Source organism: Pinus tabuliformis, chromosome 9 (assembly GCF_031772625.1).
Source record: "Pinus tabuliformis cultivar Carrire ecotype Pingquan chromosome 9, CPIR1, whole genome shotgun sequence".
Lineage (NCBI taxonomy): Eukaryota > Viridiplantae > Streptophyta > Pinopsida > Pinales > Pinaceae > Pinus > Pinus tabuliformis.
In genome coordinates this window covers 1564115599-1564142722 of record NC_142307.1, presented here as the reverse complement: position 1 = coordinate 1564142722, position 27124 = coordinate 1564115599, and positions in this window count along the sequence as shown.

Here is a 27124-nt window from a genome sequence, read left to right as displayed (position 1 = left end):
TTGAAACAGGACAGGACACCTTGGTTGGAGGTGCGCGAGGAAGTATGGTGCATAAAATGCAAAGGCCAAGGGCACGACAAGGACCACTATCCAGTATTCGCGAACTACTTGGTAGGAGGAGGGCCAATGTCATTAAGACCGGAGGCATAGGCAGGGCCAAGTGTGGCGTCTACATTATGGTGCGCGATCTACCAGATAGGAGGAAAACACACCACAAATAATTGTCATCTGTTGCAGAAGTATACACAAATGTCCCAGCAATTCTTTTATAATTTCTGCAGGTTGGTAGGCCATGACGAACGCACCTGCCGAAGCTATGAACTAATGATGGATCAGACTCCTGCCTATAGGGTGTAGACTGAAACACGAGCCCTCGACCCAAATGCAGGGATGGCGCGAGCTGGGTTTCAAGGGCGTGGTCGAGGTCGAGGCGGAATGGGACCAGGAAGGGGTCGCGGACAGATAATTTATTACAATTGCGGAGGGCCAGGGCATTATGCCTATGATTGTACAAACCTGATAAGAATATCATGTTGGTAATGTACTCAATTTGATCATGAGGCAGAAGACTACCCTTCGCTGATAGTGAGGATGTGCGAAAAGGGGGTACTCTAGCCCCTCCGACTCAGAATTTACAAATGATGAGGTCTGAGCCACGCGAAGAAGACTCGAATGTAAATATGATGCTCAGGAGTGGTATGACCATGGGAGATGACAAAGGGAAGTAGCCAGAAGAAATCGCGTGGGTTTGCAAGGCTCCTACAAAGGAACCTGAGTTTGATTTAGAACACGCGAAGGAGACATTCATGGAAGCTAAGAAGAGCTTCACAGAGGCCTCCACTTCAAGTAGCAAGGATCAACTAGAACCAAGGATGGATCCTTCAATGCTCACTACCTTCCTGGAGACATGCATGAAATTGCTATGCGACAGCAAGGTAGTCAAAGGACTACAGGAACTTATCACTAGGTGCATGGGGTCAGGAGAACTGTGCGTGGTCCGGAAAGTTGGGAAGCATGCATTGCGCACGAGGAGGGAAATGAGGTTGACTGTGCAAATAGGTGAGTACGAAATGGATCAGGTAATCCTGGATCTGGGCTCGAATGCGAATGTGATACCAAAGCAAACATGGGAATGCATGGGCAGACCCATGCTGCAATGGTCCCCTATTTAGTTACGAATGGCGAACCAACAGAAGATTCTGCCCATGGGGAGGCTGCAAGGGGTAACCGTAGATATTGAAGATGTGAGCGCGCAGGCAAATTTTGAAGTGATAGAGATTTTCAATGACAGAAATCCCTATCTCGTGCTACTAGGAATAGACTAGGCCACCAAGATGAACGGAGTCATAAATCTGAAGAAGCGCAAAATGATCTTTGAGAAAAAGTCACTACGCATGGTAGTACCGCTAGATCTAGCCGAAGGAGCGCGATACACTGAACCGGTGCACGATGACGATAGCGATGATGATCTCGACTGTATCTACAAGATAACTGTGCAAGGAGACGATTGGTGAATCCAACTGTAGACGAAAGGATTTCATGGGAGTGCGAAAGCTCCTGTACTTCAGATTCAAATGAAGAGATAGAGCGATGGCAGAATCAGCTGCATGAAGTAACAACACTTAATTGCAACATGATGGTTAGATCACTGCACTGCATGATAACAAAGGCACGGTAGCTGCCGACATATGATGGACTATTAGCAGTGGATGAATTCCTCAGCAAATTTGAAAGCGCAATACCATAACAGCGGCAGTTCGATGCGCTGAAGTGGGCACTACGCACAACACCTGCACGATGGTGGGGTACGCATCAAGGAAACTTTGAGGACTGGCGTGGATGCAGAAGGATGATGTGCCTACATTTTGGAAAACCCTAACTTTTAATACCAGTCAGTCAACAAGGGCGAAACAACTTGCGTGCCCACCTTTCTCGATGGGTACAGACGTATGCTGTAAAGACCACACAAGCGCACACTAGCCCAAGAATAGAGAATCAGAACAAATTTCAACAGCAGGAAAGGTGACGCGCACTACCAAGTATCCATGTTGAAGAATTTGATAGGGTGTGCAGAGTACTAAACAAGGTTGACCAGGTAAAATATACTGATTGGGACCTGTGCGTGCCAGCAGTTCGATGGGCCTACCAGGCAATGTGCAAAACCCTAAACGCGAAGACAATTCCCAAGGTGCGGAACAGAGTGGAGACCATAATTACTGAAAAAAATACAAAAAGGAATCCGCATGTACTAGACCCTGTAATAGTGACAGTGCGCGATGACCAAGAGGAAGAAATCACACACCTATGCAAGGTCGAACATATAAGGATTCAGGAAGCCATTCGGCGAGGGAACCTTAGACTTCACAAACTCAAAAAGGACCAGGTATGATTGAGGAAGAAAAGCATTTTGATGGACACTAAGATCAAGAGGCTGGAAAACGAGATCACGCAAGCATGTCTCGTCGATAAACCAAGGACGACAAGGCAAGATACAGATGATCGTACCACTGCATTAGAAGAGTGTCGCCGAGAATTTATGACTCTGCTGCCATGGCTACGACCGCACCTCACCAAACATAGTAACCAGGGGAGCGCACTACATACAGTAGAATGCGCAACACCGGCAGTCTCGTAGACAATTGAGGAGTTTCTACAGACTATGCAGGAAGGCGAGTTGAAGTCTCGCATAGGTGGTGCGACCACCTGACTAGCCATAGGGAGCACAGTCTCAGCGCTCCAGACAGTTGAAAGAGAGTGTGGGACTCTAAAAGAGTTTGTTTGGGGGTTGCGCGATGAGGGACGTGCGCGCAGAATTAGCAGGACACAAGGTTCGCGCTCACGCATGGGGGGTTGCGTTGTCATGTAGGTAGGCTGGGAAGTAACCATTGGTGTCACTATTCATGACGAGATGTCCAATTTAAGGCAAAAGGGAGCGAGCAGTGGGCATTTAAGACATGAATTAAGAGCTAGATTTAGGGCAATCTGCTGCCAAGAAAGCATTGATGGCTCAGAATTGGGGGGAACGGTCAGATTTGAATTCAAAAGGTGCTATAAAACTCCAAGGGCTAACCATGAGACAACACTTGTTCATTTGAGATTTGAGCAATTACATAGAGCACAGAGTGTTAAGTGCCAAGCAATATTTGAGCCCCGAAGTTCGCGAATTCCCACAGACAGCTCAAACAGGATGACTGCTACCAAGAGAGGTTTGGGCTAGAAGAGGCCGCGTAGAACCCCATGGTGCATGATGTTCCCGGAGACACTGGGGTCGCACCAGAAATCCCAAATCACCTTGGACACCGAGGCCCAAGAAAGATAAGTAGGAGGCGGGACTAGTCCGCATGTACCCATGAAATTTGCAATTCGGTAAACTCTCCATGGAAGAAAAGGGCAAGGTTGTCACCATTGAAATAGACGACGAAGAGGAGGACCTGTAGGCTCTCACAGATGAGATAGAAGCAGCAAAATACATGGAATAGGACATCCAACCAGTATGCACTGTAGCAAATTTTCCCGAGTACGTTCCTCCACGGAAAGGGAAAGCTAAGGTACCCAGGGATTTGGATGCTGCTAAGAGCACACTCCAAACCTCGCTCCTCCCTGATGGAATTGTGTTTGAGGGCTCGGCCCTGGGCCGCATGCCCACAATGAAGTTTGAGGATTGGGACCTCGCGGACAGCGAGAAGTTCCCACATTTAGAGACTAAGAACCTCATGAAGCAGAGCACGGAGGGGTCAGTAACAACCTTAGAACCGCAGAAATAGTTGCGCGGTGTGGAGAAGGCTAGACTACTTCAACTACTATGGATTCCACACTTTCACCGCGCACCTATCACAATTTTCGTCATCAGGTAGTTGTTGTGTCTAGTGCACGATGGGTATTTTTGGCTAGAAGAGCCTATTCCCATCACGGCGAATCTTATCCACGGGATTTCTCGGCTCCCCTATAAAGGAAAGGACCCCACGGAGATAGCCAGAAAAAGCGAAGATTTGGCACTCGCAGAGGCCATGAAGAAGAAATACAAACTGGAAAAGAAAAAGAGGGGTTACGCAATCAGCAACATTAAAGATAAAGGGGTGCACGTAGCCACCCAACTCCTGGCCGGGAAGGTAATGCACAAATGCCGTGGAGATGAGGTACCAGCGCCGGTAGTGGCGTTGGCAGAACAATGCACGAAGGGGGTCCAATTCAACTGGGTTGAGTTCCTCTGTGAGGAGTTCTTAACTAACTGCAAAGAAGCCCAGGAGCAGGGCAAGACCTTCCACTATGCGTGGTTTCTCTTGTCGATTTTGCTGGTAACAGGGGAACTACCTGAGGACAGTCAGTTCCCTAATATTGAACAGGACTTACCAGAGGCCACAAAGTACGCATCGCTCTGGGCTACGAAGGACGCCACGTGGATCCACGAAACAAATATCTTTTGGGTGCTCATGGAGGCGAGCGTCTGGATGTGGATCAACAGGAGGCCGTGCCTATCCCCCACAGTGTACAACAGTGTGCGGAGCTTTGCAGACTTCAAGGCGAATATGCATAATGTGTAAATCAAGTTGCATAAAGATCTGGCGTAGAACTGGACCAAGCTCCCCTTCATCACCATTGATGATGTGATCTTCTCCGTGCTGGAATCATGGCCTCCCAAGTGGCATGCCCCGACTCTGGCGGAGAAGTATAGAACAGCAGCGCAAAAGCAAAAGGATGAAACCAAGTTGTGTGTCATGAAGTTGGCCCAGTAGAGGCACAATGAACAAGCCGCCGCGGAGGTAAGGGCTGCTCGCGAAACAGCGAAAGCAGCTGCAGAGCAAGCAAAGGCCGTCGAAAAAGCAGAAGCAGTGCAGGCAACAGGGGCAACCACGACGCACGAGGAAGGGGGCCAAAATGTGTCTATAGGATAGGGATCAGAGGACACAGCAGAAGGTGTGGACTCGAGCACAACGTCCACCCACCTGAAACAACCTTGCGACATGGAGAGATCGGGTCCACGGAAAAAGGTCAAGGCATCCAAACTGGACAGTGAACCAATTACCCTGACAAAAGGTGACCTCTACAACATCAGTGACACGGTTTGCAAGGTCACTAAGGAAGCACTCCAGGAAGCCATGACGGAGCAACAAATTGTGTTGGGGTCCCTAAGGGTGCAGTTGTAGGAACTTTAGGTGTGGCACCTACAAGAAGAAGCAGTAGTTGCCTACAGCGCCGCAGGTACATCAGCAACGGAGCAGTTGCTACGCGCAAAGTTGGAAAACACCATAGTGCTACCGGAAGGAGCACTAATAGTATAGAACGAGGATGACAGAGCTGCAGTGGGCAGGATCAAGCGACTTGGTCTAAATTTGGTTACCCTTTCGCGGGACACATTGTACTAGTTGCAGGATGGCATAACAATAGAACTACGCACTTGGGAAGGCCGCATGATCCAGGTATTGAGTGAGCAGAAGATCAACATTGAACAGCTCAGCCTACAGCGTGATGAGCTAGTGTCACAAAATCGGCAGATTGCGCAAACAGTGGATGAAGTGTGCCGGTGCATTCCAGAATTATCCATCGCCGCAGACCTACCAACAGAGATGCGGATCCACTATCTAGCAAGTGGAGTTTGAAGCGCGCGCGAGGAAACAACACGAGTGCAGTTGGAGCTGAACCTCCAGATTGTTGAGCTGCAGATGAAGGCACAGCCTTCCACTCCTTCGGAAGTTAAAGAATAGCGTGTTAGCATGATTCAAACAGGATTGGAAGAAATTGGACAGGCGGTGCAGGACTGTACCGATATGTTGGATCAAGCTTTTGACGTCCTCACATCCTTGCAAGAGGACCCCAACATACAGCGCCTGGAAACAGTGGCGCACAAACTGCAGGAGCAATATGACAGTGTAAGCGGAACTGTGCAGATAGTCGTCCTCACCCAATGGTTGGCAAAGATGCAGTAAGCGAGGGCACTGAAGGAACCGGTGGATGATGCAAGACAGAAAGAGGCACTTCTAAAAGTGCGCGTCCAGCCTTGGATCGATGATGCCTTCACCATTACGGCCGAGATTGAGGGGAAGCTCCCACAAATGCAGGAGATATATTTGCTAAGCCAGATAGCGGATCCTCACAAAGAAGCATCAAAGGAATTCATGTAGTAGGTCCAGCAAACTACCGAACAATGCGCCGCAGACCTCCGGGCAGTACGAGAAAAGTTGGAGGGGCTCCATGCCAAAATCGCTGCACCAGCAGAGTGACTCAGGACGAGTCACGATGATTGTGTTGGGAGCCTGTTGGGCATGGAATCCCCCCCACAGTATATTTTGGGGGCTTAAAGCCCAAGTTTTAGTCAAAGGTTTTGTAAGACTCCGAGAATTGCAGGCGCAAAGCATGAAGTAGAGGTCAAGTCATAGGGCTATCCGCCCTAAAATATTGTAATGTAATATAAAGTCATGTCGGCCTACCCATGTTCCACGAACCATGGGATTCTATAAATAGAGCGAGGCTCTAAGTTGTAAAGATAGTGAAGTGGAGTGAATAGCGAAGGAATGGTTCGAGCTTAGAGTAGGATTCTAAGTGTATTGGGTCATAGTAGTAGGAAGAGGCTCTGTAGCTGAGTGCGCAAAGGCCTAGAAGAGTCTACAACTAAGTGCGTGGACCCTTGTAGCTAAGTGTGCAGGGCAGTGTCAAGTCTGTAATTGGGATTGAAGATTAATAAAGAGAATTTGATCCTTATTTTTGTGTATTTGTTGTACATTGCCTTCTATATGCTTATACTATTATAGTTATCACGCGCACTGATATGATTGATGAATATGTTGTAATAATCATTAGTCTTAAATGAACAAGTTAAGTAATCATATAATCACAGATTAATAGCAAGGAACTTGGGTATTATACGAATTGTGCCCCGATTAGGGCTGCGCGGAAACAACATCGCAGGTTGTGAAGGAATAGCAAGTGCACGTAGCGACGAGTCAGACCGCAGACCTCCAAGAGCCCATCAGACATACCCAGGGTGTGAAACCTAGTTCTAGCACCCTCCCATACTACTTCGGGTGAGACCTCAGTCCGCACTCCGCAGGCTATTGCCGAAAGGGCTAGTAGTACCAGGATTTGCTTGGCTAAATCACCTCTGAACCTGGGTCAAGCCCATACAAGCCAACAATACAGGGCTCCAAAATTTTGTTATTTCTGTGCAGAGGTGTCTTATGGATTCAACAGTATGGTTTGCATCCTTCTCCTTTTATGTGAGGACAAAAAAAACCCTGGGGTTGGGGTAGATTTTGGGTCTATTAATTGAGAAGTTTCACTTCCAATTTACTCCCCTTTACCCCCTTTAACCCTTCATTTTTCACTCCTACAACCCCTTTTGCACACAACAATGGGTTAATATGCTAAATCTAGAAACTTCACAAGGTTATGAGGTAAATTTTTAGATAACACAAAGAATCTCTTGTTTAATCACATTAGTGAAGCTTAATTATTATTTTAAAGTGTTACTAATGAATTTTTGAGTCTTGCAACTAAGGTTAGATGAGTTGTATGTTCAAACTATAATAGAAGCACAATATGTGGGTCCATGGAGTACACTGTGTAGACAACTTGTCACTTTAAGAATGCATTTATGGTCAAATATTTACACATCGGATGGATATTTTCATTTGTTTTTTCTTTGGATCATGGCCAATATCTAAGGATCTCTTCTTTGATTCCTCTTCCAAATTGTTCCAGTTTATTCCATTTTTGGGAAACAATTGTTATCTGTTCCACTAATATAGAAGAATGTTTCGATCTCATTACCTTCTATTATATAACTTATCATGGCTAGTTTTAGACTTTCCTTGTACTTTGATCAATATATAAATCTAACACTTGCTAAATTGGACCAAGTTAGCGGTGGTAGTATATTGCTATGATATTATTTTGAGTTTGTAAGCCACTCCCATGACCACTGGGTCAAAATATGTTGTACTTCTCGTTGAAAAAGATGACATTTCATAATATAGTAGCTTGATGCCAAGTTTTACTATTTTTTTTGTCTTAATCTCTTTCGTTATGTGATCTAGTTTTGTAGGGGAAACGAGCTGGTTGGATTGGGCCCACCATCCTAGCCTGTTGCTCTCTCTCTTTTCTATTTATTATTTAATTGTATATATATAAGTATTAATAACCTAGATCTAGGAGTGTGGCTTGGATATTAAGTTGAATCTACATTTATTTCTTAGATATGAAGTTTAATAGCTTATGGCAATGTTGTGATTTGTGATTTTCCTTTGTCAGTGTGACTCTTTGATTGTAAGAAACAATGCTTGTAGATCTGAAAGTTTATGTTTCCTAAGACTCTAATCTAATTTGAGGGTTGAGTGCAAGTTTTGTTTTCTAAAATCTTACTTTCATATGAATGATATATCATTTATATATGTAGGTTGTGGGGATTCCTTATCTGTTATGTATCCTACAATCATTATAGTGAAAAGCTCTTAATGTTATGAAGTCTTTTTGATATGATGTCTCTAGTCGAGAATAATTTTGATTTGTAGACTTATAAAATGATAATATAAAGGTTTTTTTAATTCATCCTAAAGTTATCAAGCTATAATTTTATATATCACAAGACTATAATAGGTTCTCTATGACTTGTGTGCCTTATTAATATGTGTGTTTGTGGCACGGGAAAAGTCTCTTTAGATCTTATATATAGTGTGCACAATATTTTTTTATAGTTACAGGAGTGGGTTATATTACAAGGCAAGTGTCTATTTAATTTTTTTTAATAAGAAAAGCTTTGAATATGAGGAATTTGAATACTCTATTTCTACAGCTATCTTTTATGCTCTTTTTTTTTTACTATACAAGAGATCTTTATAATATTTTATGTAGTGTTTATGTTTGTCACTTGTTGAAGTAGATATTTTGTGTTAAATGACAAGAATTTTTCCTATTTAGATTGTACTCAAATAATTTAAGAGTGATTGACAATAAGGTAATCCTAGGGAAGATTTGGGACTAGCCATTTTCGTCCTTTAGCAGAGAGTGATTGCGGTGTTGTTTAGTGATTATGTTTGATCAAGTCTGGACTCTTTCTTTTTTTCCTTGAGCTTATAGAGATTATAGAGAGATCGAGTCCCTTTTTCCACTAGAGAATTAAAGTGATACATTATGTCAATCAACCTAGTAGAACCAAAACTAAAGAACTTAATGGCCCTTTTAGCTAGGAGTCTTTTATGTTTTTATTAGGACACTACCACAAGAAGTATTCTATTTATTTGGAGCTCAGGATATTATGCTTTACAAAAACCAAAGTGATGATAAACTTTGATTCCCATTGTTTGAAATTCCCCTAGATAAATACATTCCAGTTATATGGTCCCTATTGGCCTTGTCTCACCATATACTATGTTGTGCCTTTATGATTCTTGGATTGAAAAAATAAGTGTTGATGATTTTTTTTGTCAATTACTGCACACAACAAGGATTTGTTGTTTCTATACTCATTTACCCCCAGAATCTACTCTGTGGAAGAATCTATGGTAAACCAATGCAAACCTAAAGTTAAACCTTTTGTTGGTTATTATCACATAAAAAATCTTGACAGCGGAGAATCTCGAGAAGAGAGGATAGAGGGACCTTCAAGATGCTCAAAGTGTAAAAAAAAGAAGAATTGATCCAATATTTAGTTTACAGTGTCCATATACTAAGCTATTCTAGGTGGAGGCCCTCTCCCCAATGTATAAAAGACTTAATTGGCCTAATGATCTCCTATCATTCTTCTCCTCTTGGCCTAAATGTTATAGTGGATCATTCTAAGGAAATCCTTGATTGAAATGGTTTTGGGAATCCCTCCCAAAATTTATATGTTGGAAAATTTGGCTTTCTAGGAACTGCACCATATTTAAAAACTATAACCAAGTACCCAGATCAATTTCGTTGAAATCCTTAACTATGTGTGTAGAATTTGGAAGTCAAAATCTAGAAAACCAAACAAAAATTTGGACCCTTTGGAGTAATAATGGCTTGCCAAACTAGTGGATCCAAGCAAAAGTGTGGTAGAATTTGAAGGTAAAGTCAAGAAAGCTTAAACAAGCTAGAAATTAAGACTAATAGATCAAGAATTGCAAGAATGGAAGAAGAAAGGGGTAAGTTGGATATTTCACTTTGATGGAGTGTCAAAAAAAAAACTATGGGTGGAAAGAGGGGGAGGGGTTTTGTATAGCCCTGAAGGAAACCTTGTCAAGAGTTATACATGAGGATTGGTACAAATGACAAAAAACTAGGTAGAAATGCATGGATTGTTGAAAGGTTTGATATTAGCCAAATCCACACAAGTGAAAAATAGCAACATCTTGGAAGACTCGCTCATTATCATTCAGCATTTATGCAAAGGAACCTTAACTAGGGACAAACATTTGGAGAATATTCTAAAGCGAATAAGGAGGCTTCTTGAAGATTTCCCACAAAAAATGTTCTTTCATATCTTGAGGATTCAAAATGAAAAAGCTGAAAGCTATAAAAATCAAGCCTGCCAGCTTCAAGAAGGGAAATTAGAATAAATGGTGATTTAGGGTGGTGGAACCTACCCTAGTTTCAAATACTTGAGATTTTTTAAGGAAGGATATATGGTCTATATCAACTTGTTAAAACTTCATTGCAATACTCGTGTTTGTAGGCTCAATGTTTGGGAATGGATTAAATATAAAAATTGGGACCCTTTATATAGGCTCTATGTTTGGGAATTAATTCAATATAAAAATTGGGAAGGGGTCTGACAGTTGTCATGGAAACCCAATTAGTTTTGAAGCATGAGGAATGGAACCTTTACAAGGATGGGACATAAATCGTCAGACAAAGTAAAGTTTTTCCACAGGAAAGTTGCATAAGGAAATGGTAATTCTTAGGGGAAGGGAAAGCATGAGAAGTTATGCAACTCTATTGATGGCCTTTAGTGGGATATGGAAAAATATGTATAAATTGATATTGAATTAGTATAGCAAGTCAAGGTGGTTTACTTATTTGAAACTTAACTTGGAGAAATCATATTGAGGGAGTTGCAGACAAAGTTAGTTGGCTCTATAGCGCATCTCCAGAAGCCAGTCTAATGAGTCTTCATCGGTGGTTTTCAGGGTCGTTAGAGAAGGAAATTTGAAGAAGGAATGTCATAGGATTGGCATATAAAATCCCGTGTCGATCTCGAAGAGAAAAATCTCTTGGGAGACACAGAGGAACCCATGGATGGCCCTATTTGAGGGTGTTATGTAAATTGAACAACCTATTGGTCTAAGGACCCACACTAGATCAAAATTGGATCTGAGAAAAATAGATTCAGCGTTGTAATTGTGCTCTAGCACTGAATTACATGGAGGCTACATAATTTCTTTGGAAAGTGGCTTCGATTAGAAGGTGGAGACAGAATTCTGTGTTGTTGGGCTAAGTGTCTCTATGGAAAACTCCTCGAACTAGGAGGAATTTATTTTTGTTCATAGTGCCTTGAGGGGAAAAGTTATTAATTGTATACTAACCATTTTTTTGAGCCACCCCCTGAAGGGGGATACTTTGTGGTTTGAAATGAGTCACAGATTTCCATTTTGGAGTGATAGGATCACGATTTGGAGAGGCAAGGAGGGTACACTAACTACAAATTTAAGGGAAGGGTCACTCAGTTAATGGAGAAAACGGATTCCCTTCAACTTGATATGCTAATGATGAACATGAAGTTGAAGGAGAATATGCAGACAATTGTTAACATGTTGGAGAAGGTCAAATATTTGACAGAAACATCATCCAGGAAGATGGATGAAATAAAGGCACTACCTAGGAAGATAGCAGATCTACATGAACATGTTAATATGTTGAATATTAGATTCATTGAAGATACTATTTAGAACTAGCAAGAAGGGAGAAAATACCCATACCTCAACAAACCACTGGAGGAGAAAGATAACGAACTCAAATGATGCATGTCATGTTTAAAATTTTGTCTTCTTGTAGGATGTATACCTACATGAATGTAATGAATTTTGAGAATATATGTAGTCCCTTTGAAGTGTTAATAATCAATATCGAACATAGGGAAAATATTGTGGAAGAACAAAATGTAATATATTTCCTATGTACTTGTTGTGACCAAGCATAGATTTCATAAAATGTATATACTCGTTCCTATTAAAATAAACATTATTTGGTAGTGAGTTGGGTTTCCTTTGAAATATTTTCTCTTAAATTCCTTTAATATTTATCATAGTGTTATTTACCACCTTGTTATCAAGAATCATCTTCATACTTCCTTGTTCTAGGTAAAATGAGCCTATTCCTCCTTACATCATTCAATCTATCAATATTTATGAAGACACAACTATGGTGATATTTTCCTTCATTTGGTCCCCTTTGATCTCATTCCCTCCTTGAAGAAATTATGAGCCATATATTTTCAATTCCCCCCCCTTTAATGAATGTTACCTATCTCTTTTCAACCTTCGCCCTCAAACAAAGAAGTAAATTTATTTTCAACATTTTCTCCTTCAAAGATAAGAAAAATCTATGATTTATTTTGTTTATCTTCAAACCCTTCCCTCATATGTAAACATCACCCTCTCCATTTATATTGAAATTACATTTCAATCTTTACCCTTGGGAAAGTATTTTGCACACCTACCTTCTCTCTTAAGTGAAAAAACTCCTCTTTCACCACCTAAAATTTAGCTTAACTACTATATAAAGTTGCTCGCACTTTATAGGCTTATACCTTACTTCAATGTATTTTATTTGTACCCTTATGCTTTCTCAAATAATCCCTTCACTCTACTAACTAGGACAACTTCACAACATTTCCATGAACATCTTAAGGCTCTCAACTTTTCAAGAGGTCCTTAAATCTCCAATGAAATTTCCATCTCCTCCATACACCCTCTTCCATATCATATGCCCTTGTCCCTGAATGGACCATGAATGATAACTCCACACTTCTCAAAAGTGTAGATCTATTTATTGATATTATTTCTAGAAACTCATGTCCATATTGTCTTATTTACATTGGAATACTTGTCTCCCAAACTTTCACAATAAAAGAGGTTATGTTCTCAAATATCACCACTCAATATAGTTCTCCTTCAGTACAATCTCAACCTATAAAAACGTGTCCTATTAGAATGGTATTCAATCAAACCTTCCTACTAGATATGTTCCAATGAAGTCTTTAACCCAACCTATAGTGTCTACATGATGACTACATCCCTTTCAATCACTCAACTAATTAGTTAGCAAGCCTCCAAAATTTGACCAAATCATGGAATTTTGTATTCACTTTGTTCTTCATATAGCCAAAAAACATTCCAACTCATTTATGAGCTACACTTAAGTAGTACAAACCTAATGTTGGAATTTTTGCATATCAACAAACTTAAGCAAACTAAATTATACCTCAAAGCACATTTCAACAACCTAGTGTTGGTTGGAACTCAAAGATACTCCCAAAGTAATAAATTGTTCACTTTCAACTGATTTAATCCTAAATTTAATGAATACACTAATAATGTACCACTTTTCAACATAGTTACCTTTAACCAATGAACAATTTATTCCCAATTTGAATGTTACTCAAGGCAATGTTTTTAATGTGCCACTCAATAATAAAATCTTAGTGCCATCGATGTAATGTCCTTCATGAATTAAGGTCGAATGGACTTAGTAGCCTATCCATCCCCTTGAGCTGTAGTCCTTTATAAAGGGGATAAGAACCCAAAATACCCATTGTTGGGAAAGTTTTGGGTTAGCCGGGGTTTTGAGTAAGCTACACAACCAATTAAGAAGATGAAACCCCTCAAGGAAGTCTATAAATAAAGGAAGATTGAATTAATTGGGGCATCAACAATGGATCATTTTATTTTTCTTTTGAGCATTAGCTCTGATGGTTTTAAGACCCCACTATCTTGTCAATTTCAGTGGTGAAAGACTCCACGTTAGTTAACAACTCTCTTTCTTCTCTCTTTGTTTTAATACAAGGGTTTAGCTGGGCAGTATATTTTGTGTATCTAGATTTGGAAAATGAACAAGAGTCGCTTGAAAGCAAAAAGGTTCCATACTCTGCAGTTGAAGAAGAAGAAAATGAATTTATGTTCTGGACACGTTTTGAAGAAGGATTGTAAATTCAACTAACATTTCTAGCACAGAAGCATCAAAAAGAGCAGTAGAATTTCAAAATACTCTCGAAAGGGTAGTGAGATTCTTATCTCAGATTTTGAGCATAAAGTGTCACTAGAAATATGTGTGGATATCTCCTACATCAAGCAAAGTGCCTTCCTAAATAGTCTGACTATTCCAGGAACATAGTTACCAATCAAATGAGAACTTTACCGATTACCCGTTTTTTTGAGGTAGCAAAAAAGTCATCCGATTTTGAAAAGTGTTGATTCATAATACACAATTTTTTTAGGAGCATAATTTTGACACTTTAAATTTTTTTTATGTATCAAGTATGAACAATTTTTATTAAATGTTAGTGATTTTCATGTTGATTTTGAAAAGTGTTGTTGTAGCATAAACCTCTTTTTTTAAAGGGCTTATTTTTTACACATCAAATTTTCTATTGCGTTGGTGAAAAAGGTACAGGGATGGGCTCTCAAGGTGGTGTATCAAGCTCTCCAAGGGATAGGGTCATTGATTTCATTTCTTAATATGAGTAGGGTGAATATAAATTGTAAGGCATAGATTAAGTGTGGATAAAAAAAATTAAATGTTAGTCATTTTTATGCGGATTTTGAAAAGCATCAACATTTTTTTAAGGCATATTATTAACACTTTAAATTTTCTGAAGTACTAAGTATGCGCAATTTTTTTTAAATGTTGATTATTTAACCAATTTTCAAGTTATCTCATTCCTCTTCTTGTTTTTTATCCTATGTTATTTGTTTTTTTAAGGGTTTTCAAACATGTGTTTTTTGTTTTTCTTTGCAATGTTTTTTTATAATGAATTTTTTTTTTTTTTTTGCAAAGTTAAAAAAAATAATAATAATAACATTAATATTTTGAGGTTAGGATTTTTTATAAATTTATATATCGTTAATTAATACTTCAATACACATAAAATAATTGTCACTAAAAAATAATAATTTTAAACACTCAACAAAAAATACACATTTTGCATATAGATATAATTATATATATATATATATATATATATATATATATATATATATATATATATATATATATATATATATATATATATTTCAGGACATTTTCACTAAAAAAGACATGTTAAATAAAAGTTTTTTATGAGAAAATTGAATAACAAAAGTTGAAAAATTAGTAATTTTTATGAATTTTATAACTCGAGATGATGACACTTGAAGTTTTTTTTCCCAAAAAATGATTCAAATAAAATTTTAAGTAAAAATAACAAAAAATAATGTAAAAAAAAAAAACAAAAAATAAAACGTCCAATTTAAAAATAATAACAATAAAATAAATACTTCAGAACAAAAATTAAAACATAGAAAATTAAAAATAATAAAAACATTGTAAAAAATAAAAATAAAATTATAATAAAAAAAATCTTCTTAGAAAAATAAAATAAACTAACGAAAAATAAAACATTAAAAAAACACTCATTAAAAATGATTAAAAAAAATTAAATAATAATAATAATTTTAAAAACATTAAAAAAAATTAAACAATAGAAACATTAAAAATAAAAATAAAAATTTGTTGAAGGATATATATATATATATATATATATATATATATATATATATATATATATATATATATATATATATATATATATATATACATATATATAAAACAAATAATTTAAATTGGGAAAAAAAGCGACCCTCAGCATGCCCCGGAATCAACCCTCAGCTAGGCCGAAGCCAAGGAACATTTTTTTTAATTAATTTGTTTAGAAAAAATTAATTTATATTTATATGTTCTAATTGTTTTTTTTTATTTTTTTATTTTAAATGTGTAATAATATTTTTTAAATTTTTTTAAGCTTTCACTATAAATTATTTTTTATTTAATTTAATTTTAAATTTGTTAATTATTTTTTTAATATATATATATATATATATATATATATATATATATAACTTTATGATTTAAATTTTTTTAATTTGTATTTAAATTTAAATTTTTATTTTTATTTTTATTTATTTGTTTTTAGTGTTAAATTTTTTCCTCAAATTATGTTTTTATTGGAAAAAAAAATTTGTATTTTTTTGAGTTAATTTTGTTTTTTTAAATAAGTTTGTTGTTGTTGTTGTTGTTGTTGTTTTGTGTGTGTTTTTTATCTCTGTCCTAATGATGAACCATAGTAAGTGTTTCAAAACATGTCGACCTTGAAAACTACTTTGTGGTTTCTCCAGAAAAATACTTTTTATATTTGATTTATTTTTTTGGTCATTTTTTATCTTTTTTATTTTTTTTATGTTTTAATATATTTTTTATTTATTAGTTATTATTTTTTTTAACTTTTCTTTTTTCTGTTTTCGTTTTTCTTCTACTTTTAATTTTTTTCATTCTTTTAATTATTGTTTTGTTTTATATTTTTCATTTTTATTTGTTTTTTATTTTGTTTTATTTTATTTTTTTGCAGGGACCTTTTTTATCCTCGACTAGCAACCCGACCCAATTATGTGTCAATTTGGTAGTTGATTTTCAAGTTTTCGTTACAATGGGTCAAGTCTGCCCCCATGGTGTGTTATTTTTACGGTTGATTTTTAAGATTTCATTGCAATAGGTTGAGTTCGCCTACACTGCATGTCAATTTGATAATTGGCTTTTAAATTTTCATTGCAATGTGTCAAGTTGTCTTAGGCTAAGATTTTAAAATAGCTATACTTTTAGCATTTAAAAAAGAAATTACTCTTGGTATAATGACTCTTTCATTCAGGTGTTCATTTTTAAAGTTTTTTTAGTCATATAATTTTTCCATAATGCCATGGTTGAAATATATTGAAAACTTAAGGTTTTTTTGTAGTCGTGATATTTGGTTTTAATTCCATGGTTGAAAATTTGTCAAAATTTTAAGGTTTTTCTAGTCACGATATTTTATCTTTAATGTTATGGTTGAAAACAATTATAAGTATTTTATCTTTAACGTCATGGCTGAAAATTGTTGGAATTTTAAGGTTTTTCAGAGACATGATATTTTATCTTTAATGTCATGCCTAAAAATTGTTGGAATTTTAAGGTTTTTCAGAGTCATGATATTTTATCTTTAACGTCATTACTAAAAACATCAAAAATTTACCCAAAAAAAGGATGTTATTCCAGCATCAACACTTTTCGTTTTCAAACTGTTTTTTGCACAAAAAAAATTGGCTTTTATTAGCTTTTATTGTTGTTTTTTAAAAAAACTGAAGATTTACCCTGGAAAAACAAAAACAAAAACAAACAAACAAAACAAAACAAAACAAAAAATGTGGTGTTGCAGAATCAACACTTTTTGTTTTCGGGTTGTTTCTTCATGTTTTTTGGGGATTTTTTTTTGCTAAAGTTCTAATTTTTAGGTAATAGTTCTTGTTCAATCAATAAATTTGTTCAAGAGGCACACGGAATTCTAATCGAGATTATTTTTGCATTTATACACCACAACACCCAGTCAAAATAAGAACAAGGGCCCAGTTTAATTGAATCGCGTAATGAATTCAATGTTGAAAGGGTAGACAAAACCCTTACATCATAGAGACCTTGTGGAAGACACATAGAAAAGAGGGATGGTTATATAAAGTAGTGTGGTGTTTATAACAGATAGGTCTGAGTCATATCCAGTATTAAAGTCAACTTATAATTCTTTAGTATCTGATAGCTACAGAAACAATTTAGATTTGGTCTTACAAAGCATCGAATTTTGGAAGTCATGCATGATATATTAAATTATCTAAAGAGATCAGTCATCAAGGTAGTCGTATATTATAATTTTTGTTGAAATCCTCGTTAGACTATAGCAATTAGCATAAATTATTGGTCAAACAATAGCATATGAACAGTTGAATAACCGCTAAAGAATATCAAAGGAAACATAGTGTCTCTATGGGTGGTTTGATAGTGAATAGGAATGTGTGGGAGTTAGGTGCCTTGAGCGAAATATTGCGTTAATGTTAGTTGTCGGTAGCATTTTCCAAGGGCACGTTGTCATGTTCATTTGTGAGCTAGGGCTATTTTGATTTGGATTCTATGTGGTGTCTTATTCACTTTGAACTTTGATATATTCCTTGTGGATTTAATGTGGTGCGGCTCATTGACCCATTAACTTTTAAATATTGGAACTATTTTGTAATTATTAATTGTTTATTGTATTGTAAGGACTTAACACTATTTTTATTGAAAGATATATCATTATATTGAAATTCCTTGTTATAATTAAGGAAAAGTCTTATTGTTACAAAGGAAAAAATTGCCCTAGCCCGTTATAATCAAACACACAAAATCAAACCACTGCCAAGTTGATCCAAGTGGATGTTGGTGGCCACCCGTTTATCCCACTTGGACCCCCATAACTGCCTCTTTCAGTTTTTCAATTTCCTTAATTGTAGCACGATTTACTATTTTTGGGAATTTTTCTAGTCATGAACTTCTGGAGCCGTTTGGAGGTCGTAGACGATGTTTTTTTCGGGTGATCTCTATGGGCATTGCATCATCAATTGTATTCCTCGGATATATATTTCCAATGAGGTATCATACGTGTCAAATGGAGATAATATGACCAAGTTACAACCCCGGGAAGTTCGCTGCCCAACTAACCCCAACAGGGCCCATAGACTCTTGGTGTTACATCTCCTTAGGTTAGGGTTTATCTTATTGTTCAATAATAAAAAGGCCCTTGAGCCTCATTGTAACTTAGTTCAGAGGCATGTAGCCACCACATCTCTTCTCAAATATAATCTACCATCGCCCGAGCTAGTCTTATTTCCATTCTATTTGTAAGCATACTTCAGTATTTGATATTAATGAATTGAAGTGTTATTTTTGTTGGATCCCTCTATTATGGCTATATCTATAATTTTTTGTGTTCTTGTTTAAATCTGGATCAGTGGTATCAGAGCGGTTTTCTCTTTCTCTTTTTTTATTTGCATGTCCCTAACAAGGTCGGGATATAAGGAGTTAGGGCTTGAACTGGTCGAACCTTTTCAAGACTAGCTTTGCAAATCCCGATGGCCTCCCATGGAGGATGAAAAGAAATACTAGGGGGCAAGAGATCCTATCAAAATCTTGCTCGAAGAAGCCATCGATCGATAAAAGAACGCAACGATGGATAACTTTTCCCATATCCTTCAGTGGCTACCCAGGGGCGAGGCTTCTACTTCCAGCAGCTGCTCTAGAAGCACCACACCCTTTAAGGTACAAGTTAACTTTTATATTCCCATATTTGATGGTTAGATAGATGCATATATCATAGATAAATGGTTAAATCTTCTAGAAGGATATTTTTTGTTCATGATTTTTCCAAATAGGAAAATATCACTTTTGCACTTCTCAAAGTCGCTCCCCACATCAAGGACTAGTGGGAAACCTACTGTGAGCAGAAGGATGAGAGGGAACCCTCATTGTTTTCAACCGCACCCACTTGGAATTCATTCTGGGATGCCAACAAGGAGCAGTACTACCCTATCAGAAGCTATGAGGATAAATACATAAATTGGACCATGTTGTGGCAGGGAAGGGACCAAGACATGTCGGAGTTTACCAATATTTTTCATACCCTTCGCACAAAGTTGGGTATCAAGGATTCTGAGCACCATTTGGTACTCAAATACCACTGCTTCCTACAAAGGTACATCCAGGATGAGAGGGAATTCCTAGACATATCCTCACTTGGCACGATGTACCGATACGCTGTCAAGATCAAGGAGAAGTTTAAACAAAAAAAGCAAGACTTTGGATCTGTGAATTTGAAGAACAAATGACAAAGCCAAGGCGGGGTGACCCAAGACAAACCGTCGAAGCTACAAGTAAATAACACCACCACGAAGTCAAAGGACACAAGAAAGTGGTGTGAGTTATATAAGAGCCCCACTCACAACACAAGTGAGTGTCGGGCCAAGTTGTCATTGGTGGCCGAGTTGAAGGCCTCATAATCAGATGCATGTTCTGACCCTGAGCCAGAACCTGACAAGAGGAATGACAAAGGGAAGTAGATTATTGATGTAGAGCCCACCTACACTGTTTCCACCGCCAAGATCCACAAGAATGAGCCCCAAGATCCAGAGGAGGGGGAGAGTCTTTTCCACTCACAAATGTGGGTGAAGGGTTCGCCGATGCAATTCATTGTTGACAATGGGAGCCAAAAGAACCTCATTTCAGCAAAGGTCATGAAGCGATTGGGCCTACTGACTACACAACACCTACAGTTGTATAGCATTGGGTGGCTTCACCAAGGACGAGATCTCCGAGTTAGCCAGCACTGCCACCTCCCCTATAGCATCAATCCCTTCACAAATCAGGTATTGTCTGATGTTGCTCCTCTTGACGTTTGTGATGTATTATTAGGACAACCATACTTGTGGAAGCAACATGTTGTATATGAGTCTAGACCTCGCTCTGTGATTATTTCTTTGGGTAATTCATTATACAGGATACTGGAGGTAGCCCCACCTACCGCCACCTCTTTGATCTCTGCTTCAGAAATGCAGTAAGATCATCTCCTAGACTAGGAAATTGATTTTATTTCTGGTTCGCTCTCAAAGTAAGGGGAAGATCGTAACCACATCCATGGCCCCCGGGAAGGGTTCCTCCACACATCAGAAGCAGGTGGATATGGTCATGAAAGAATAAAGGGACATCTTCTCCTCACCCATAGGGTACCATTTCACTGTTAGGTCAAGCATTCACTCGATTTGTCTCCCATAGCACTTCTACCCAATGGGCCAATATATTGCCACTCCATTGTGGAAAATGCCAAGTATAAGAAGCGACATGATCAACATCGAGTGCCACACAAGTTTCAGGTGGGAAACAAAGCCTGGTTGCATTTGCAGAAAGAACGTCTTACAAGATACCATTGGAAGCTCAGACCACTCTGATATGGTCCTTACACCATTACCAAGGCTATGGGAAACAATTCGTTGGAGGACATCATTCCCTCATTCCTTTTCTTGCACCAAGTGTTCAATGTGGACCACCTCGACCATGGTTCCCACCATTTCTGGACACATCATAGATTGCAAAACATCTCACCAGGGACCAAGTTCATCAAAAGTTTCCCCATCTCATGGAGGCACTCAATGCAATGGGGACCATTTCTTCCTAAGGGGGGAGGAATGATCTAGGTGAATGTTGGTGTCCACCCACATATCCCACTTGAACCCCCACCACTGTCTCTTTCAATTTTTCAGTTTCCTTAATTGTAGCACGATTTACAATTTTTGGCAGTTTTTCGAGTCCTGAACTTCTGAAGTCATTTTGAGGCCCTAAAAGATGTTTTTTTAGCAAAATTTCTTTGGTCATTGCTATGGAAATCACATCATCAGTTGTATTCCTTAGAGATATCTTTACAATGATTTATCATACGCGTCAAACGGAGATAATATGACCAAGTTACGACCCTAGGAATTTGGCGCCTAACTAACCCCAACGAGGGCCATAAACTCTTGGTGTTATAGCTCCTCGATTTAGGGTTTTGGTTGTTTAGGGTATTCTCTTATTGTTCAATAATAAGAAGGTTATTGAGCCTCATTGTAACTCAGTTCAGAGGCATGTATCCACCACATCTCTTCTCATAGATAAGCTACCATCGCCCGAGCTAGTCTTATTTTCATTTTGTTTGTAAGCATACTTCAGTATTTGATATTAATGAAATGAAGTGTTATTTCTTGTTGGGTCCCTATAATACTAGTGATTACCCCATTACTATTGTAGTTATACCCCTTATTTATATTGTTGTGCCCCTATTACCCCCATATTGTTATTTCTGTGCCCCATAGAATCCCTCTATTGTTATTTTTGTGGCTTTATATTATTATTGTTAGGTCGGCTGGATTATATTGTGACTCCTTAGACTCCTATATATAGAAAGGAGGTTTTGTCATTTGTATCATCCAAGAATTGTTCATTTATGTAATGTAAAGGAGGTTGCCCCCTCGAAGAGGCTGAATTCTAAGGCGTTGATCTATCTTTTCTATCTTTTCTTGAGCTGGTTTCATAACATTTGGTATCAGAGCTTTGGATTCTAGGGTTTCGCTGCTCCAAACAGGTCATCGTGGAATTTTCGCTATAACTTTTTTTCTGTGACGTTTCAAAAGTCGCAAAAAAAACCCATTTGAGAAGAAATCTCGCTGAACCTTGGGTCCAAATTTCAGAGCTTTTCGCGTGATATTTTCGGAGATATGATCTGAGGAAGTTGGTCTTTTTGCAGACTCCTGAATTACATTCAAAACAGGTGACCTGGGGAAAATCGTCATAACTTTCTTTCTGAGCATCGGATTGAAATTTCGTAAGAAGGTACAGAAAGAGGACGGATTGTAGTTTTCTTTTATATATTTTTCAGAGTCAAAGGTTGAAAAGTGACACGTGGCACTTCATACAAGTTCGCTCTACTGAAATAGTCTATAATCCGGTCACTGCGGGAGATTGTGCATAACTCTTTCTTGGAGAATCCAATTTGGATCAGACTAGTGGCATTGGAAAGAGGACATATAAGGCTACTACAGGTCACAATTTTAGAACTGGATGATTCGAAATTACAGAGATACATCAGATTCAATATCAGGCTTCTACAAAGTAAAAAAAGGTGTGTAGTTTTTTTTTTAATTTTTTCATAAGCTTGGTTTGAAGGAATTCAAAGGGCATAGTAAAGCATTATTATCGGTAACTGATGCCCCGAGGAAAGAAAATGCAAACACCTAGTAAGGAACCTGAAAGCTCTAGCATGACTCATGAAGAAGAGGAAGAAATGCTACATGATATATCAAAATTACAAGAACAAGTGCAACAAATGTCACGCTCACAAAAGCTAACAGATGCTAAGATAAATGGCGTGGAATCTAAGATAAATGGCGTGGAATCTAAGATAAAGGGCATGGAAGCTAAGATGGATGATCTGAAGATAGATTTGAGGACAGATTTGAAGACAGACATGGCAGATTTGAAGACAGATTTGACAAATTTTCTACAAGAAATACTTACTAATGGTGAAAAGGTTGTAAAGGAAACTCATGATGTGAACAAAAGAAATGTTAATCATGATTCCATAGACTCTAATGTTGGATCGAAGACCCACCATATTCCAAAAATCGATATGAGGAAGTTTGATGGCAAGGATCCCGCCACATGGATATTACAGATGGAGCAATTCTTCGATCTCAATAATGTGCAAAACACACAAAAGGTACGTATGGCAACTTTATATTTGGAACCAAATCAGTTTGTATGGTATCAATGGCTTTGTTCTCGTAAAAAATTTATCACTTGGGCAATTTTTACGGAAGAATTGATAGCACATTATGAGGATACAAAAAGCAACACTTTTTTTAGCCAATTGATAAGTCTCAAACAAAAGGGTTCAATAATGGAGCACATTGAGGAGTTCCAAAAATTGAACATAAGGGTAAAAGATATTCCAGAGGAGCATAGGATTGATGTGTTCATAGGGTCTTTAAAGGATAATATCCAACATGATGTGTGCCTTTGGGAACCTGATTCATTAGAGAAGGCATTCAGGTTAGCAAGAAAAATGGAAAGCAAAATTATGGCAACTAGGAAGCATACCATTCACAACTATAAAGACGGAAGTGTTGTTGCCCATAGTCTTCCACAACCTACAAGGTTGACACCACAACAATTGGAAGAAAAAAGAGCAAAAGGGCTTTGTTACAATTGTGATAGCAAATACACAAAAGGTCATAAGTGTGCTGAGAAGAAATTATTCTACATAGATTGTGAAGAGGAAGAAGAAAAGGAGCAAGAAAGGTCAAAAGAAGAGGATATATTCCAGGAACAAAGCCTAGATGAAGAACAAATAAATCCGACCATATCTTGTAATGCATTGGCGGGAATTACCACTCCTCAAACCATCAAGATAGAAGGACAAATCAAGAAGAAAAAGGTAATAGTGTTGATTGATTCAGGAAGCACCCACAATTTTATTCATTGTAGGGTAGCAAAAGAATTGAATTGCTTCCTATATCCAGCACCAGAGTGTCAAGTGATGATTGCAAATGGAGGAACAATAAATTGTTCTGGAAAGTGCCATAATATCAAGCTATCCATGGGAGAATATGTATTGACTAGCCCAATGCTTTCCATTCCAATGGGAGGTGCTGATGTTGTACTAGGAGTCCAATGGCTACAATCCTTGGGTACAATAGCTTTTAATTTTCAAGAACTTTTCATGAAATTTTCTGTGGAAGGAAAGGAAGTTGAATTAAGGGGTATTGCAGGGAAACCAGGAAAGATAATCAGCTCTAATGGCATGACAAAGCTTCTAAAAAAGGAGCAAAGAGGTGTAATTGCACAATTATGTTCGCTAGATGTTTCCACATTGGAATCATCTATTTCTCCAGATCTCCAAAAAGTCCTGGACAATCATTCCAAGGTATTTGAGACTCCCAAAGGTCTCCCACCTATGCGTGATCATGATCATGCTATTCATCTGATTCCAGGAAGTGTTCCTCCAAACATCAGGCCGTACAGATATCCCTATGTCCAAAAAAGTGAAATTGAACGTATGGTTGCAGAAATGCTAGAGGCTGGTATAATTCAACCGAGTCAAAGTTCTTTCTCAGCTCCAGTAGTATTGGTGCACAAGAAGGATGGATCATGGCGCATGTGTCCAGATTATAGGGAGCTCAACAAGCTCACTATTAAAGATAAGTTCCCCATTCCTGTCATTGATGAATTACTGGATGAATTGCATGGATCAATTTACTTCACCAAGTTGGATCTTCGTTCGGGATATCATCAAATCAGAATGAAGATTGAAGACATTCCGAAAACGGCATTTAGAACTCATGAGGGTCATTATGAATTTTTGGTCATGCCTTTTGGCCTTACCAATGCACCTTCAACATTTCAAGGTTTGATGAATTCAATTTTCAAACCATTCCTTAGAAAATTTGTGTTAGTATTTTTTGATGATATACTAATCTACAGCAAGTCTTGGAAGGATCATGTTGAACATGTTGACAAGGGTGCTACAACTATTGGAGGAGAAACAATTATATGCAAAAAGATCCAAATGTTTCTTTGGAGTCCAGGAGGTGGAATATTTGGGTCATATTGTATCTCATGAAGGAGTTAAGGTAGACCCTAGCAAAATTAAAGCCATTAAGGAATGGAAAATCCCCACATCCATAAAGCATCTGCGAGGATTTCTTGGGTTGACAGGGTATTATCGCAAGTTTGTTAAGAATTATGGGAGAATAGCAGCACCTCTAACAACATTATTGAAGAAAGATTCATTTTCATGGACTCCGGAAGCAACAAAGGCCTTTGAACATCTTAAAGAGGCAATGTGCCAAGCACCGGTCTTAGCTACACCGGACTTCACAAAAACCTTTATTGTGGAATGTGATGCTTCAGGAAATGGAATTGGTGCTGTTCTAATGCAAGATGAAAGACCCATTGCTTTTGAAAGTCGTCCAATCAAGGGAAAGTTTTTAAGCAAAGCTATTTATGAGAAGGAAATGTTGGCAATACTCCATGCACTTAAGAAATGGCGACCCTACCTAATGGGAAGACACTTCAAGGTAAAAACGGATCATGATAGCCTTAAATACTTTTTAGAACAAAGATTATCCTCTGAAGAGCAACAAAAGTGGGTCACAAAGATGTTGGGTTATGACTTTGAAATCATCTACAAAAAAGGGAAGCAAAATGTGGTGGCAGATGCACTCTCAAGAAAGGATGAGGATGTGGAAGCATTGTTGTGTGCCATTTCTATTATCCAACCAGATTGGATAAACGAAGCAAGGGAGGAATGGAAGAATGACGAAGAAGTGTGGGCACTTATTCGAAAGCTACAACAAGATTCCAGTACTTCTGATACATTTAGCTGGAAAAATGATTCGTTATGGTACAAAGATCGCTTATACCTCTGTAAGAATTCCCAGCTAAAACAAAAGATTCTTATGGAATTGCACACTTCTCCCTTAGGAGGGCACTCAGGATTTTTAAAAACTTACCACAGGGTTAAGAAGGAATTTTTTTGGGATGGCCTTAAATCAGATATTCAAAAGTTTGTGGCGGAATGTTTGGTTTGCCAACAAAATAAAGTTGAAACAATTAAGACAACGGGTCTATTACAACCTTTATCCATTCCAAGCCAACGTTGGGAGGAGGTTTCAATGGATTTTATCACAGGTTTACCCAAGTCTGAGGGAAAGAGTGTCATCATGGTGGTAGTTGACAGACTTACCAAGTATGCACACTTTTGTGCATTATCACATCCATTTAAAGCCAGTACAGTTTCTACTGCATTTATGGAAACAGTTCAAAAGCTACATGGAAACCCAAAGATTATTGTAAGTGACAGAGATCCCATTTTCACTGGAAATTTTTGGACAGAATTATTTTCTTGTCTTGGTACTCAGTTAGCTCATAGCTCATCTTATCATCCTCAATCTGATGGGCAAACTGAGATAGTAAACAAATGTTTGGAAGGATATCTTCGTTGCTTTGTATCTGATAAACAGACACAATGGGTCAAATGGTTGCCTCTGGCTGAATGGTGGTATAACACTTCCTTCCATACAGCAACAAAAATGACCCCATTTATGGCACTTTATGGGTATCAACCACCATCCATCACATCATATTTAAGAGAAAATTCTAAGGTTCAGGCAGTGGAACATCACATCGAACATCAACAACAAGTCCTCCAACTCTTAAAGGATAACCTCGTGTTGGCACAAAATAGAATGAAACAACAGGCAGATCAACATCGCAGTGAAAGAAGTTTTGATGTAGGTGATTGGGTATTCCTACGGCTACAACCATATAAGCAAATGTCCCTAAAGCAAGCTAAGAAGGATAATAAATTATCACCAAAGTATTATGGTCCGTACAAGGTGTTGGAAAAGATTGGTACTATGGCATACAAATTGGAGCTTCCTGCAGCTTCTCGATTGCACCCAGTTTTCCATGTTTCATGTTTAAAGAAGGTTATAGGTGACAAGCTCCCAGTTCAAACAATATTGCCAGAACTTGACGAGGAAGGAAAAATTAT